Source organism: Eucalyptus grandis, chromosome 7 (genome assembly GCF_016545825.1).
Source record: "Eucalyptus grandis isolate ANBG69807.140 chromosome 7, ASM1654582v1, whole genome shotgun sequence".
NCBI lineage: Eukaryota > Viridiplantae > Streptophyta > Magnoliopsida > Myrtales > Myrtaceae > Eucalyptus > Eucalyptus grandis.
Genome location: NC_052618.1, coordinates 40,918,714 through 40,936,357, shown reverse-complemented (window position 1 = coordinate 40,936,357; position 17,644 = coordinate 40,918,714). Strand labels below are relative to the sequence as shown.

The window sequence follows — 17,644 nt, the reverse complement described above, 5'->3', positions numbered from 1 at the left end:
TCAACGTGAATATGAGCCTAGAATTGTGTCTCATGGGCGTCAGCCCTGGTCACTGGGAACTGTATTCTGCATCTGTTTAGTAGCTATTTTCAACTGATAGACACAAAAATAGCTAGTGCAGCTACACGCTCTGAAGTGCATCTCAACTTGTATGCGGCTTGAGTCAGCAGACTGTTTTCGATTTCATGACAGTTCTCTCAACAAGGATAGGCATTACAATCACACAACCGCTGTTGTAGTGCCGTATTGTCGTCCTCGTCAATTTGATTAAGTGAGGAAAACCTACGACTCGATAAGAGGATCCGCTGCCTTCAGACTGCATGATCGATTACTCAACCAACCTCTTAAAGCGTAGATGACTTGCATGGGCTAGTATAATCATACGTTGACATCAAAAAAACCCTCGCTAACGTATTTGACTCTATGACAAATTTGTTGCAGATAAAGTTTCAAATGAACTTTACTCGAATTTGGATAACTTTTACTATAGATCACTCAATTTTTCTTACGTTTCGGAAAGTAATATCGCATTGAAGCTGTCACGTTAGATTGATAGTGAAAGAAGCTTAATGAGTTGCCAAATTCCTAAAGAGTTGTCGGTGGGGCCTATGACAGAAACCTCAATGAAAGCGAAGTTACATTTGGGCTATTTGGAAAATGACTAGATTGAGTGACCTCCAGTGTGATTTTCACGAACTAAAAAGTGGATATCTTCTAGACGGGGACTGATTGTTACTTACTATATTATTGATGTTAGAGATTCAATTGCCAACTTGCGTTTAGGAGATAACCCATTGACCGTAAGAGGACCGTATAAGATGAGTCAGAATAAAAATAGATTTCTCAAACCCGAGATTGTTGCAGTAGCCAATGTGGAAAATGGATATCATGATGTGCACCAAATCCTCACATAGATTTCTTATTATTAACCATTAAATTAAGCCCGTTCTTGATATCATTCCTTGAGTAGCTAATCCCCTGGTAGTAAATTTGGGGAGTGCAACCGATCTGGCTCAATTTAAGAACTGAACCAAACTGAACAGGCTTTATCTGATTGGTTCCAGATTGAATTAGATGAGGACAAAGCAAAGGACTAAAAATCCTTATGTCAATGGTTCGAAATGATATTTATATTATATATATGGACAATCAAGCCCATTTCTTGATTCAATAGAAGCTAAAAGAGTTAAATAGGGTCCGAAATAAGGAGAGATATTTAAAGAGCAAGTCTGATTACGCCTATTCCTAATCCTAAATGGAATGAAACGAAATAGGGATCTATATATAAACATAGTATCCATTTCGATAGTAGCCTCACTAGGTCGTGAAAAGAAAAGAAAAACTCTTTCAAAAGAAGAGGTATTCTTGCTTTTCTATTTTTTTATTCGAAATATCTCTTTAGAACATTTTCTCTATCTAAATAGGATTGCTTATAGAAGTACTATTTATTAAAGTTGTATATATCAATAGAGTTGAGAGAGAGAGAGAGATTCTTTTTTTCAAGCCTTGCTTTTTGTGTAATGTAAGATAGTAATTATTCTCTTTGAACTATCATGACATTTGGCCGATTTGTTTTTCAATTTTATATTCTTAGGTGGAATCCATTTTAAGTTTTTTTTTTTTTTACTTTGTTTTAAAATAGAGATAAATAAGTTGGAAATGATTTTCAAGCCTAGGAAGGCTATGAAATCCATCAATGTCTTAAACATTATGATTCGAATCTTGATTTTAAGAATTGGGAAGTGATTATAATAAGGTAGATTTCAAATTTCTGATTCGGAACCAATTACCTTTATGGTAAACCATTATAATCACATGAGTTTCATTATAATTTTGAAAAGTCGACATCATAAGTAGAAATTCGAAAAGTTTTGAATCAATGGATGAGACCTGCCACATTGTGATCCGACGATTATCAATTCCTGTAAATTTTTCTTATGGAGACTATAGAAGCACTCTAAACCCACGAGTTAATCGACCAAAGACAATGATTTCACATATGACTACGGTTGAATTCCTTCCTGATGATAAAAACCCACGATTTATATATTTATTCTTGATGATATTTTCTGGTCGAGAAGCTATTCCGTCGACATGACCGAAACCTTGGACCTGAGATATTTCTTCACGATTCAGCGTCGAATCCATTGGCGAGAGACTTTGGCTCGGCATCGTGCAGATCGTTGCCCGTCATCAATCATGACAACCAAAAGCGCACGGGGAAACAGACAAAACGGGGCCAAACTCATCAATCCACTGTGTCCTTTGGGATTCCAGCAATCATGAGAAGTGCTTCTCCTTCAAAAGAGCCGAGCGGATAATCGAATAAACTAAAGGGGAAGTGATCAATGGCGGTGTCAAGCTCCCTCTCCTGACCACGGTTCAGCGAACGATAGTGGAGGGTACTCGTGCTGATGACAACAATGGCTGCCTACCGAAATACAGGGGGAGACCGTCAAAGCGTGTTTCCAGAGAGGCGAGGGAGCTGACCGGTTGACCAGCCTATGGGAGTGGATCCTTCGGCATCACACGTGGGTCAAAAAGGTGTCTTTAGAAAAAGCGCATCGGGCTCGGATTGGAGTCAAAGTTCGAGTGATGGGATAAGAATCGACCGCCTTTTGTTCAGTTCGCTTAACAGCTTGGAATTTATTTGATTTTTCGGCGAAAGCTTTGCATTAAACTAGTTTATCTTGAGCGATTTCGGACGTGAATTGGCAACGCAATCGCGAGCTTTTCTCCCCACGCTGTCCAAGCTCAAGGAGACATCAGTTCCATCAATGTCAGCTCAGCACAGAGAGAGAGAGAGAGAGAGAGAGAGAGAGAGAGGATTTTGGAGAAAAAGTGACGCAAGTGGTACTTCTCCGCGGCAGAAAGTAAGTGATGGTGAGAGGAGAGGATAACTTAGAAGTGAATAACAATATGAAAAGACTGCAAAGAAAATAAAGATATATCAAATATATTAGACAAATGAAAAAACAACCCAATGATCTTATTATTGTGAAAAATCAAATTTTGTCCAAAAAATAACCAATAAATCTAATGTTTTTATGTTTTATTTTAATCAAAAGAATGTATGATCAATTAGGCAAAACTTATACTTGTAATCATCTTATTTGGATGATTTCAATGTATCAAACCAACAATAGAATTGTTTGCTCATATATAAAAAATGATTTTTTTAAACGAATATTGTCATTATTGGTTAAGTTGTGTTTGAACTATCTTTCTCAAAACCCCTCATATAGATAATAATAAAGTGCAAATGAGTTGTAATCAGTCATATTTAATTGCATTGTTAAAATATAACTATTAATGGAGCAATATTAATCATAAAGTACGCTTTACGATCACAGAAAATGAACATATTTATCGTAAATTTTATGATGAAGCATCATGAGTGGTTAAACTTAGGTAATGTGTATATCAAAATAAAATAAGATGCGGCCTCCTTATTGTAAAGTAATATGTACAGAAAAAAAGAGAAAGATGTATTCATAGTTAGAGTTAAAGATCTTATGTGGCAAGCTTCCAATTACGTCAATTATCTTTTACCTTGATTAGTAGTCGCCATGAGTAAAATATGATATTTATTTTCTCATTTTCCAAATATGAGTAAAAAAGAAAAAATCAACCCATAATTCTAAGAAGACCACTCCATTGAAATGCGGTTCATATTCCCCATCTCATCTTAGGGTCAAATTTGTAACATGCATTGGAATATAAACTTTAGGTTTTTTTTTTTTTTAAAGGGTTATAGGAAAATAATCAAAACTCTATGAAATCTCCGATCGAGAGGTAAGAACCGTAAGATAACTTTTGCACTACTAAAATTCATCTAATATATAAAGTTTATTTGAATAAATAGCAAAATGTTTGACAGTACATATATATCTAAGATTGTGAAAGTAATGCGTGTAATTAGAAAAAAATCAAACAATAAAAAAAAATCCTTTACATGCCCTATCTTTTCCTTGCTATTTAAATCCACTCTATTTAATATATTTTTTAATATTTTCCCAAACATAATTATTTTGTGTTGGGTAAAAAGTAGTAAAGTGGGAAATTGAGAAAACAATTGAAAATCCTTTTAAATTCCTCAAGAACATCTCCAATTTATTGTTCACGCCCATTTCTTCTTCATATATAAAGAATAAATACACCAAAGGATCAGCTTTCAACTCAAGAATTGACAATTGTTTGTTCAAAACCCATTAACTATATACCAGCTCATGGTACTTATAATTGTTTTTGGGTTTCTAGGTAGCCGAGCCTCTATGATTGTATTTGTGGATCATAACAAAAGCATATATGAGTTCATGAAATCGAATTAGCTCATAGTCGGAACTTGCAATGGCATGTAAATTGCTCTGACCATTTGCACAACTCAATCGTCTAGGCTCAACCCATTCATAATTCTTATAGGGTATTTTATGGGTTCTTGGGTATCAATTGAAAGCAAAAAGATAATGGAATTTCTTTCAACTTGCTTTTATCAACAAAGGCAAAAGCTTAACTTTTATGAAAACGAAATTATGCTCCCTAAACCCTCGCAAACTCGAAACAATGAGCCTAATAAAATGGGAAAACTGAAAATAATAAGTAAACAGCAAATAGACAGGCAACAAAACGACACAGGTTGGGGTTCGGCAGTAAATATTAAATAGATTTATTAATTTGGAAGGAATATGTGACCATAATATTCCCTGTCAAAAAGGACATGAAAGTGTTTATGACTAGCTATCACTAGCTAGGTAGGCCGGCTAGTGAGCACATATGCTTAATGCTGCTTCATGAAAACTTTACATGTAAATCATCATGCAAGGATAATCTCAAAATGATAATGGACATTTGAGTGTCAGTCTTTGTTGATGTGTTGACTTAAGGATCTTGTTAAAGAAGATGTTTGAAGTATTAATTAATCATATCTATTAAAAAAATTTCATTTTTGGTATATTGATATGAGGAACAAGGAAAAAAGAAATTGCGCTTTAGATATGACAAATTTTCCTTATTTATATGCTTAACAAGTGCTTTTGGCTCGTTAAAAATATATAATAAAAAAAACTTCGATATAAGCACAAATTATACGAGGGAAAAAGATACCCATAAATTAATAAATTAATAAACCACTAAATGTTTGGTAAACAGTGGAAACTAAGAATTTCTGGCGGTCTCCTAGGACCACTTGCTAGTGACATTAAGGGAAAAACAGGTACATTATTAACAAGGTCAAAGAGATTGACCCAAATTCAAGACTGGTCTTTGCGGTGCACACGCGCAATTTAATTTGGACCTTCAAATGTTTCTGCCCATTTGACTCCAATTCCCTTTTTTGGCCTGCATTGATAGGTACGGTCAACTCCACATTCATCGGTCAAACTCGGTTCAACCGTGTGGCCAGCCAACCTACCTGATATATAATAATATATTTTTATCATCTCTCAAGCGCACAAAGGAATCTGATAAGAGTCCCCCAGATTCTCTGCCTTTCGGTACCAAAAGCTGGCATTCAATCGTCAGTCCATTCTTTGTGACAAACATGCTTAGCTCATCAGCTCGCTTTTTTTTTTTTTTTTTTTAGCTCTTCTCCATCATCTCTGCATAATGGAACGTCACCAAAAGCAACTCTTTAGCCTGAGAATATCTCCTGATATGAAAATAGATTTCAAGAGGAATGATGGTTCTGTCGAGTATAAAATAAGGAACACAAAATAGTAATTTAAGACATTAATCATTGTATCCATAGACTTCTCATGAATTGTAGATTTCAATTAATTCTTCCTCATCGTTTCATAATTTTAGACACATTTCTTAGATTAATAAAGCATTTATCCTCTTTTTAGAATTTTTTTTCTCCATAAAATGTTGTGAGATCCATTCTCCAAACGCTTCATTTGCCTTGAAATTTGAATGTACCTATTAAGTTTCATCTCTCATTTTATCTACATTTATGATAATGTAACACACTACTATTTAATATAATAATTTGGATATATTTACTTGAAGAATATCTTATCGGAACTTGATAGATACTTGATTAATAAAATAATTATCATTTAGACATATCATATATATATATATATATATATATTGCAAAATAGGTCTACGAGAGCCATATTTTCCTTTAACTCTGATTAGAGAAAACTTTCCACCCATTCATTCTTGAATTAATACAGGATATAAATCCTTTCTCAACCAATGGCATCAAAAGCGCTTAGCGAACTCTGCACAACCAATGTTAGATATTAGGATTTTTTATAACTTATTTGAATACCCAATTTCAACAAAGCTTGCATTTATTCATTAGCTACCTTTTCCTCTGTGATCAAAACATCATCACCAAGTATTGCATGCTTAGTAAAGAGCTGACCAGGGTGAACCTATTCTACCGAATACCACGTCATGAGATGATTTGATATGATTGGTGGATTACCAATATGGATAGGGCCCGCGTTTATTTTAAATTAAATTCAGTCATTGGAATGTCCATACCTAGAACCCACGAATCAAAGGTCTAGTTAGAGAGAAAATGTCGAACATAACCCATTTGTTAACTAGTCATATTTTTCTCCATCTCTAATTAGAGAAAACTGCCCTCAATCAGTCCTCGTCTATGAGTTAAAGATATACGGATGTCCTTCATATTTACTCTTAGTTAAGTTAGCATGTGGGTAACATATATACTTGTAGCCCACCAACCCCTCCAATCAAGAACGGAAGAAAACACATAAAACCTTTCGAAATCGATATGAATAGTACATTTTTTAGTTATGCCATTTTTCCCTGTTAGGATCGGAGGAAATTCTTCCAGTTAATTTTGATTGCTATCACATGTTTTGAACCATCTCGTTCTCTCTCTCATGCTCCAGCATGATCGCTGCAGCACCCACCATGTTTTACCGTGCCGTCCGTCAATGGTCGTCTCTTCCATGGGCCGCGTCACCGCATGACAACGTCGATCACAGTCGCCATACGAGATCGACACAAGACACGACTTGAATGAAACTATTTTATGGATCAAGCAACCAATAGAAGTACTTCCCCAAGTAATATGGGGACACAAAGCGTGTTTCTTTGTATCTATATGACCATGGACATGTCGTAGACAAGCTTAGTGCGCGGGTAGCGAATTGCTACTTTTTGACTGCTCACACTACTAGGATTTCCTTTCCTTTTCTTCTGTTTTGTTTATATCATGTACTGTAACCCATGGAGCGAATGCTGAAGTTGACAACACCCACCTCAATTGTCACGAGAGAAAGAACTAATGTCCCATATTATAGGTTGACGCCATAAATTCCACCCCAAACTTTCAAAATGACACCCAATTCAATCCTACCATTGAATTGACCATTCTTGTGTGTGCTTTAAAGAGTTTATGCATAATTGACCAACACGGTTTACGTTGAATTAGGGCACTAAACATTAGTCTAATTTATATTCTGTATGTGATACGAAGCATCTATTTATCTACATAAAGTACATGTTTCAAACAGCCATGTAATAATTATAATGATCCAATCTGTTCCATGAGCCAAGTCTCTAGAAAAAATACTCAAAGTATGCACACGAGGTGCGATCATTTGAAGTGAATATTACTTATGAATAATATCACAAGGCAAATGTGATCAATGTGAGACTTGAGACGTCATAGACTACCTAGCTTAAAAGATTGACGTTCTCGTTAGCATTATTGACTCATATCGCTTGCGCACTCTATTCGATATACAATACAGTCTATTCCTCACTGTTCATTTTTTTAAAGAGTTTATTAGGAGCCACACCATATCCATGCCCTTTCACCTCAACATCTTTTCCCACCCTCATTGAATCGGCTCTTAGGTCTACTTCATTAATAAGACATTTAGCTTCTACTCTGATACTATTATTAGAACTTAGTCCATTCCACATAGACTAATTCTTCGAAAAGGAACACTCAAAACAATCACACGACTAGGAATGGAAGTGAGACATGTCTAGGTTAGCTAATATCATCCCAAACTCGTCTCATTAAACTTCCCATTACTCCCCTAACCCATCCCAAACCCGCTATGGAAGTTGATATTATATCCCAAATTCATCTCACTAAAGTATTCCTTTTCCCATCCTCGTTTCTACCGCTCACCATAAGTTTTGTAATAAACACTAATTTTATGTTTAACATATGATGAACAACCCAAATTTGCAAACGCAATTATTTGTTTAAAACTTATGCATTGTAATTATCCAATATAGACCAGTAGAGTCTGAAAATAATATTGAAGAATTTTTATATCGACGATCATAAAATCATAGGTCTAACAATAATTAAAAGTTAGGTGTGAAATGATGACTTTCGTTGAAAAATGTTATGCATACATAATTTAATTATTAGCGTTCGCAAGCTTTTATGACTATGTGACTTTTGGAGTTTTAATAAAGTAAAAGCGACTTTAAAATCCCAAAACTATTTGATAGCTATGAATATGGGGTTCGGCTATTGGTTGGCCAACTATGAAGGCCAAGCCCCTATAGGGATGTTAGAAATATCCTATCCCGTTTCTCCAAACTTACTACCTATTTCAGTTAGGAAAATTATCAAAATAATCTTAAACCTATTACATTTATGTTAAGTCAATCTTAAACCTTTCAATTTCATCAACTAAGGGTGCGTTTGGTAACGATTATGTTCCCCGAACAATTTTTGATGAAAAATGTTTTATTTATTTCGGGAACAATTTTTTATTATAAGAATGAGCTTAGTAACACAAAAAATTTATATTCCCAGTATAGAAATACGTTTTGGTAAAATTATATAATTTTGTTGTTTTTTTTTTATTTTTAAATATTTTTATTATATTTTTCCTTCTTTTTTTTTCCTTCTTCCTACTTGGTGGCCGATTGCCCGCCATGGCAAGTGCTCGGCAAACCAGCCCGGCGAGGTCCAGCAAGCTCACCAAAGCCTCATCAGGTCAAGGTGAGGGCCGGCGAGCTCACCCGAGCCTCACCCGAGCCTCGCCGTGCTCAGCCTCGCTAAATCTAGGTGAGGCCAAGCCTTGTTGATGGCCTTGGTGCCAGGCGAGCCTCGCCGGGCCACCGGCAAAGGCTCGACCTCACCTAGGTAGCATGAGGTCGACCTCGCCCTGGCCTAGCAATGGCCGGGCTACGCGTTGGCCAGCGAGGTCATGGCTCGACATTTTCCAGGCTCGACGACGTTCGAGCGAGATTGCCAGCCAAAAGGAAGAAGAAGAAGAAAAGAAAGAGAATACAAAAAAAAAAAAAAAAAAAAAAAAAGAAGAAAAAGAAGAGAGAGAAAAATTGATTTTAGAAAGTGTTCCCAAGAACAAGAAGTTACTTTTTTTACTTCTTGTTTTTGTTCCAAATCTATTTCCAGAAACAAAAAAAAATAGATTTTTTGTTTCCGGAAACAAAAGTTTTACCAAACACGTTTTCTTCTTTTTTCATTCTTCGGAACAAAAGAACATAAATTTTGTTCCAGTAAATAAAAACAACTTTTACCAAACAGGCTCTAAGTCATAAATATTTGACAATTTGTTAATGTAGTCTATCAGGTCAATTTGGCTAGAAATCGCCGTCATAGATGCCAGCCATCCATTTGGCATAGTTGGCAGATGACGTTGACATTTTTTTAATTTTTTTTATTGTTTTATTTACTCTTTTCTTTCTATTTTTTCCTTATTCCTTTGTTGATTGGCAATGAGGGGACCTATGCTTAGAACTAGGGAACCGGAAAAAGCTTGCTATAGGTATGCCTTCCCATAGTGGGCGAACCTTGTTCAAGCCTTTCAAGGATAGCCTTTTAGCGGCAAGCTACCCAAAAATTTAGTTTAGAGCATAGAGACACTCAAGGGTGCCGGACAAGAACACTTCTAACTAACCAAGCTGTATTTCTTAGAGAATCATATCACGTTGGAGAAGGAGAGGTGTTTAGAGAAAACATTAAGAATTTTCACAAACACGAACTTTACCTCAAGGGACTTTACTCAACACATTACATCTTCTTTGCAACGACGGGCAAGGTCACCTCTTATAGGTCGTTGCTTGTGGCCAGTCACGAACATCACTTTGTGGCCCAACAACCGAGTGGAAGAAGAAAGAAAAATTAGAAAGAAAACAAAATAAAATAAAATATTATAAATATTTTATGTATCAACACCAATCATATCACGTAAAATGGCTAACATCCATATCAACAATTTTCGATCAAAATTTATCAAATAGACTACATTGGCAAATTATCAAAATGTTTAGCACTCAATTGGCCAAATTGAAAAGTTTAGTAGTGACTTACCACAAGTACAATATGTTTATAGTTTTTTTTTTGTTTTTTTTTGTTTTTGGTAACTTCTCCAATATTTGTCCCCTCAGGATATAAGGGGGTCAAGAGCTCTATCCCTAGGCATGACCTCGCAGGGATCTATCTTATCTCTGAATGATATCCCTACCAATATGAGATTTGGGATGTCATGATGCAATTTAGCATGAATTATTAATCTGGAGGCTAATGGTCCCTCGCATCGCCTCCGCTAGCCACCAATATTTTACAAAATGAACAAAAGATGAACTATATACTATGTAGGAAGCTTATCTCCGATGGTAAGTGAACGCACTAAATGCACTTGATGAAACTAGTACGACAACATTTGTGTGGTGTCAATACTATATGAATCTAGTTACATCACCGAAATTAGAATGTGTTGATATTTACCCAGAAAAATAGGGCACACTTCACAAAAATAACTATTTTTCTTAACTTTTCCGATAAAATAAGCCAGGCAAATCGCATGGAATCGGACATGTCAATCACGGCTGCTGTAAAGTCGATAATCTTCCAAGCGTAATGGTTTGTTGCTGTAAAGTCACACATCCTTAGCTTCTACGCATGTTAAGCCTTGGAGTTAGATGTTTTTGTTTGTTCTTTCGCTTGGAAAGTTAACATAGCAGTACACTTAAAAGATCTTGTAATCATTCTAGTTTGAGCATTCAATCTATTAATCAATTACATGCAAATATTCGCAGGGTCCCACCGGCAACTATCTCGCAAAAATTTAATGTTTGTAGCTCCACTGACGTATAAAAATTAATTCCCGAGAAATATCCCGCCACGCTTTGAATAGTATGTCGAATCGTTTATTCAAAGGAGAAATGGAGATGATTCTCTTTCACCACAAGTTTTATTGTATTGGATTCTGGATCTACTAGTGTCTTGTAGATATGCATGATACCAAGATTTTCTTGTTCGTTTAGCAATAGAAAATTGTAAAAATGTACCACAAAAAGTCCGGTACCTTCATTTTTGCAGAGATTATTAGAGAGAATCTATATTTGAGCTAATTAGATCAATTTTTGTGTAGAAAGTTAAGCTAATGAGTTATAAACTAACAATAAATATTAACCGTTTTACCTTACATCACATATCCGATGTAGGACTTCTTTTGCCTAACACCCCATACATGCGTCTTAATAATAAATAAATAAATAAATAAATAAATTTGTGTTTTCTATTATTTGGATATAGAAGTTGTTAGAATATTTAAATAATAAAGCACGCATTCATTTAAAGGTTTAAACTTTTAGAAGAGTTGGCGGCAAATCTATAAAATTTTCAAGATATTGAGTTGAAGGTCCTGAATTTGAATATTCTAGACCTCATTTGCTTCTCCAATTAAATTTACACTTAATAATAGGAAAAAAACTTGACTAAACGTCGGGAGAGTATTATAACATTTAAATATTAAATCACGCATTAATATAAAAGTTTAAGCATTTAGAATAATTGACAGTGATTCTATAAATTGCAAATGAGTCACTTAGAAAGTGACTTCCAAAAGATATAAATAGGAGGGGCTCTCTTAGCTTCTTTTGAGCAATTATATAAGTAAAATGGGGCCATATTATATTCTTTATAATACGAACTTCACGGTCACGACAAGTTACATATCTTAATACATTAAAGTTGATAAGTGTTTTCACACTTAATTTGACTTTTACTAGATGTGAATGCGTTACTAATTTCTTGACGTAAAACTAACAAAGGTGTTCCATCATGTTTGTTTGTTGTCTTTTAAGTCATTTATATGTTTCTAAACTTATCACGTAAAAAGTGCTTTAATGAAAGCACGTTGCTAGTTACTACTTTCAATGTAAATTATCATATTAAACAAGTGGTTCTTTGAATTTCTTTTTGATGTCTCGGCTATTAGAAAATTTTCGTGCTAAAAGATTAAAGAAAAAGAAACTATCCTCAATATATATCTACTTATCTCACAAATAGAGACGAAAAGTACGACATTTTAATGATAGATTGTTGCGAAGAACCACGCTTGCAGGCCGAAAATGATATGATAATAATTCTATTAGATATCTATCATTTTCTCCCTCTTAGATGCGCATTAAAAATTTATTAAAAAAATACAACCTATGATCTTAAAAAAGGGTGGAAAAGATTTTGTCTTGTAAGTCTCTTCGTGCGAGAGTCATGAGTTGATCACTAGTACTATTATATGGACTTTAAAATTGGGCCATGAAAATCTCTTTACGAAAAGTTTAAACAACAACAAATTCAGAATTCATCTCAAAAAGTAATAAACAAGAAAAGAAAGCGTGATAAAAACTTTTCTTCTTGGGATCTGCTTCAGATTTTCATAGGTTAGTCTCTCACTGGCTTTATGATGACACATCTGGCCAAAACAAAAACTTTATATCAGATATGAGAAATCGGATCAAGATTTGTGACTTCAAATTAGAACTAAAAAGACCAGCAACTTTCGGTGCTGTCAAGGATTTAAATAATAATATGTTAGGAGAGTTAACTAGGTGCCGTCGAAGAGGCGGGCTCTCATTTGGTATCTTGAACGTGTATTATTAAACTCAAATAGAGACCAAATTCAACATGTAAACAATTTTCAATTTTGGTAACTTTACTACTCCATCAGTGAATGAGAAATTCTATTTATGACTGTTTGTGTAACTTTACGGTGTACCTAGTATTAATCTTCGAAAAAGCATTTGTTTCACAGAACATCGTGGTTATGTTTCAAGATTTTTTGTCTTTTCAAGCTTGGAAAAGAAGAAGATAAGTAATTATTTTTTTCATTGTAACCCCACAACATCTAGACATCCATTGATTATATTATGATCAATCTTGACAAGACATTCTAGGAAAAGTTAAAAAGAAGGATAAGGTACCATTCGTACAAGATTTTGTTCATTACATCACGACATCACGACGCAAATAATTAGTGATCTTTTATCTCTCTATTCATAAGGTGGTACTTGTAGGCACACAAGCTTTAGGAATTCGACAAGTTTTTAGTATCAAGGACAGATTTTTTTCGGATGCCCACTTTATTAGGAGCATTTTGTAGTTAAACAAATCAATGATACTAACTATTTGTTTAGCAAAATCATTTGATTAATGTTCTGTCTGTGGAATTGGGGAAATGGGGGTAAGAAATTCGGGTTGGAAAATTCTGAAAACCTTCAAAAAATTTCGAAGTTTGAAAAAGAGACCTGTTTTAGAATTATGAGATCATTCTTTTTGCATCTTTATTCCTTCGTGCTTCCAAAAATGGTGTTGGAAGTCTTTGCAATTGATGCAGGGTCTATATTTTGTTTAGTTTTGATTGATACATCTATGGTTAAGGCCGAGGGGATTACTTGTCTAGGGATATTGATTGGTACTAGTAGATTGATTCTGTTCTTTGTTTTGTTGGTCATACACTAGGGGATGTTTCTTTGAGCTTGTAAGAGAGTCAAGTCTCCTTAAGGATGTCGTTTTGCGATGAAACCTATTTACATATCAAAAGTGGATATTATAAATATATTCTATAGAAGAATATTCTGGTAGCAATCTACATACGACCTATAAATTTATAAGTCTAATTAATCATTTCATTGAGGGAAATACTTTGTGCTGCTCGACATGTAGAGGTATTATCACTGTTCATGGAAAAATCATTTAGGGGACCACGCAATTCCTCTCAGTTTCCAATTTCAAAGTGATATAAAATTTTCCTTCTAAGATTCCATTTATTTAGCAGGAAATGTATAATTTGAAAAAAAAAAATTTCAAAAAATTATTTGTATCATTTGAAATAATTAGTTGATAAAAGATTCCATTTATTTATGGGAAATGAATAATTTGAATTTTTTTCAAAAAAGATTATTTGTATCATTTGAAATAATTAGTTGATAAAAAAATTTACTATTGACAACATATTCTTTATAAATATTTTCATAAATAATAAAATCATTCATTCATTTTTGTCGGTGATGTAAAAAATCACTTTTAAAAATATTTTTCAAATCATTTATTTTCTATAAATTACATGAATAATAAACCTCTTAATTTGGGGAAAACTTTCAAACCCTACCTACTTCTTATTAAATGTGAGAATCATAAGGAAAATGAGCGCTTGGCATGACCATCAATTCTCAAAATCAAGCATAGAAACCAAAAGGGCGTCAGCTCATTATCAAAGAAGCATGGTGTGTACAGAAACTAAAAGGAAAAAAAAAATGGCCCGCAAGTTTCCAGAAGCATAAAAAATGACCCAGAATGCAACACCTGTCCCTGGTGACGCAATTAGAGTACATCCATGCCTCATTATTTTAATGCCCCAAAACCCGATCTGGCATCCAACAATACAATAAAATAATAGATTTATTGTAGATTACATGGATCGACCTCCTTAATTAGTATATAAGGACAACAGCTGTTGGAGAGACATTGGTGGCCTTGTGGCTTTCAGTAGTAAAGAATTCCCATCCACCGAGTATTCTTTTGTGCACTAGCTTTTCTCACGCTTTTGCTTGTAAAATCTAAATTGATTGATTAAATTAGCTCCTATTGTGTCTAGATGCATAATCACTAGTTATACGTGGCCTCATGCCAAGAGATTACTCGATCACTTTGTCTTGCTTTAGCATCATAAAAATATGTGTAAAAGATCAGATGTGAATAATCTTTGATAAGAGCATGTCACCCAATGCCTCAACAGGTGAATGAATTCTCCTGCTGCCCTCTGTATGTCCTTTCGATTGAACTCGAAAAAGGTCATTTGGTTGGGGGTGACCTTATTATCTAATGCCCCAACAAAATGAACAAAACTAACTTAAGATGAAAAGGGGTTAAAAGGGTCATTGTGGATGGTTTGTTTTTATCAGAGATCACCCTCCGGTACCTTGAACAGTGGAAAGGATAGGGATGATTTGAAAGCGACAGAAATTTGGTGATGCCATGAAACACATTGCTCAAGTGCCACTATAAATATGGGATGCACACCAACTCAAATTGCCACAGAAGATCTTTGGAAAGAATTACACCCAACCAAACCAAAAGAGTCATAATTCAGGATCCACCTTGTTTAGTTAGCAAGAATAATTTTCCCTTCCCTTTTCTCTTTTTGAGCCCTTTAGAGTTACATGTCTTGGGTAGCAATGACGGGGAACTTTGGGTGGGGCTCAAACTCCATGGAAGAGGCGTGGAGGAAAGGTCCCTGGACTGCTGAGGAAGACAAGTTACTCATTGAGTATGTGAAGTTGCATGGGAAGGAAGATGGAACTCTGTAGCTAGGCTCACAGGTAACACATACATATGCATGCTTTTTAATATTCATTTACTACTCAATCAATCAGCATCTCCACATGATAAACCTCTTAATCTTTGGATCTTATGTATGTTTTCTTTTAGTTAGTTGCCTTCATGTTTATGCACCATTAGAACTTAGGATGCCCACAAAAGCCTCTTGAAACTTTTCATGGTTTTGTTTTCTTTTAGCGATGCAATCCTCGCAATCCTCTTAAATTTGTTTATTTCTCTTTTAGTGGAGTAACCTTATGATCCTCTTAAATTCGTTGCCTTCTTGTTTATGCATTATTGGTACTTATTACCTAGATATCCCCACAAAAACTTATCGAAAAGTCTCATCTTGTTTTCTTTTGAGGGCTACAAACCACACTAGTTTCCTAAATTCATTCTGTTTCAATGGCATGAGCTTTTATCACTAGGCTTTTGCATCAAGGGAAGGAAAAACATAGAGTTGAATTTTGAGATTATGGGAAGTAAAAGGAAATTAATTTAGTGTCTTATATGTTTTGTCTGTGCAGGGCTCAAGAGGAATGGGAAGAGCTGTAGATTGAGGTGGGTGAATTACTTGAGGGCTGACCTGAAGAGAGGTCAGATAACCCCTCAAGAAGAGAGCGTCATCCTAGAGCTCCACGCTGGTGGGGAAACAGGTAAATTCAACTTTCTCAAGTTTTCTGTATTAAGTTTTCGATAATAGTAAGATGTTCCATAATAACTTGTCAAACGAAACTGGAAAAATGAAAAACAGATGGTCAACAATTGCAAGAAGCTTGCCAGGGAGGACAGACAATGAGATCAAGAACTACTGGAGGACACATTTCAAGAACAAGGCAAGGCCTCTCCCACCAACCCTGAGAGATCGCGCGGCGCGTCTCCTGCGTCGCCAACAATTTCATCATCATCAGCAACAGCAGCAGCAGCAACATCAGCAAATGCAACAGCAGCAACAACAGCAGCTGCCCCAACTGCAGCAGCATCCGCAACTGACTCAGGTCGACATGAAGAGCATCTGGTCCCTGCTCGAAGAAAACGACCACCACAGAGTCCAGCTATACACCCCAAATCCGACCCGAGATTGCAGGGGCCTACCTAATAGCTCTGGCTATGACCAGTGTTTGTTCTACTCTGTTTTCAATGCCAATAATGCTTCCTTCCTGAGGCCTCATCATCAACATCTACAGATGAGGATGTGTTGTGGGATGGCCTGTGGACCATGGAAGATGCATGGGATCAACTGCGGTGCTCCGTATGCAACGAGCAAAGCCTCTATGCACAATCTGGTCGCTCCTTCTGTTAAGAACCTTTCTTGTTTTGCTGGGTCATCAATTAAGTACTATTGCAGAAGCTCTAAAGCTGGAGCTTTATGTCTGTTTTCCAAACTGTTATAAAGATCTGAGCATAACTTTGTGACCTGTCGAAAAAATAGCATCAGATTTTTGCAAGGAGCATTTTGGACGATCTTTCTCAGGAAGGCATCCGTTTCTTATTTGGACAGAATTCTCTACCTTCATAATATAATTAAGATAATAGAAACAGCGCAAACGATACCCTGCCTAAGAAGCTACCTTCATTAGATGTCTTTAATGACAAAAAGATCAAAAAAAAAAAGAAAGAGCTGGCTACCAGATATATATATAGCATGATTTTTGTGCCAAAAGGGCACAGATTTGCCATTTCCCTGAGAATCTTCGTGACATGTACTCTCATGGCACTTATTAAATAAATCCGCTAACATTTGTAATATAATATGACAAAAGCATGTACTTAAAATATTAAATTTTCTTTACTTGATAAGTGTCTTGAAACACCCGTTAATTATATATTTTTCTTTGATTCTAAGTTGAAAATTCTACCATTAAGCTAATTAGCATATGAAAGCTGAGGTTCTGTGAGTATATAACACCTCTTTAAAAAAAAATAACCTTGATATTCCCATGTCATCTGTCCTCATAATTCTTTTAATTATGCTTCTGTTCCCTTGAAAGTGACAAACCTACAGTTCAAAAATCATCCTTGTTGGAATTTCATGAACAATTAATTAAAAGAGCAGAGTGT

General features: G+C 35.2%; 1 pseudogene; it reads left to right on the top strand.

The window, feature by feature from the left end:
* The first annotated feature begins 15,380 nt into the window (after positions 1-15,380).
* On the top strand, positions 15,381-16,977 carry LOC120296146 (annotated as a pseudogene).
* Positions 16,978-17,644: the final 667 nt, after the last annotated feature.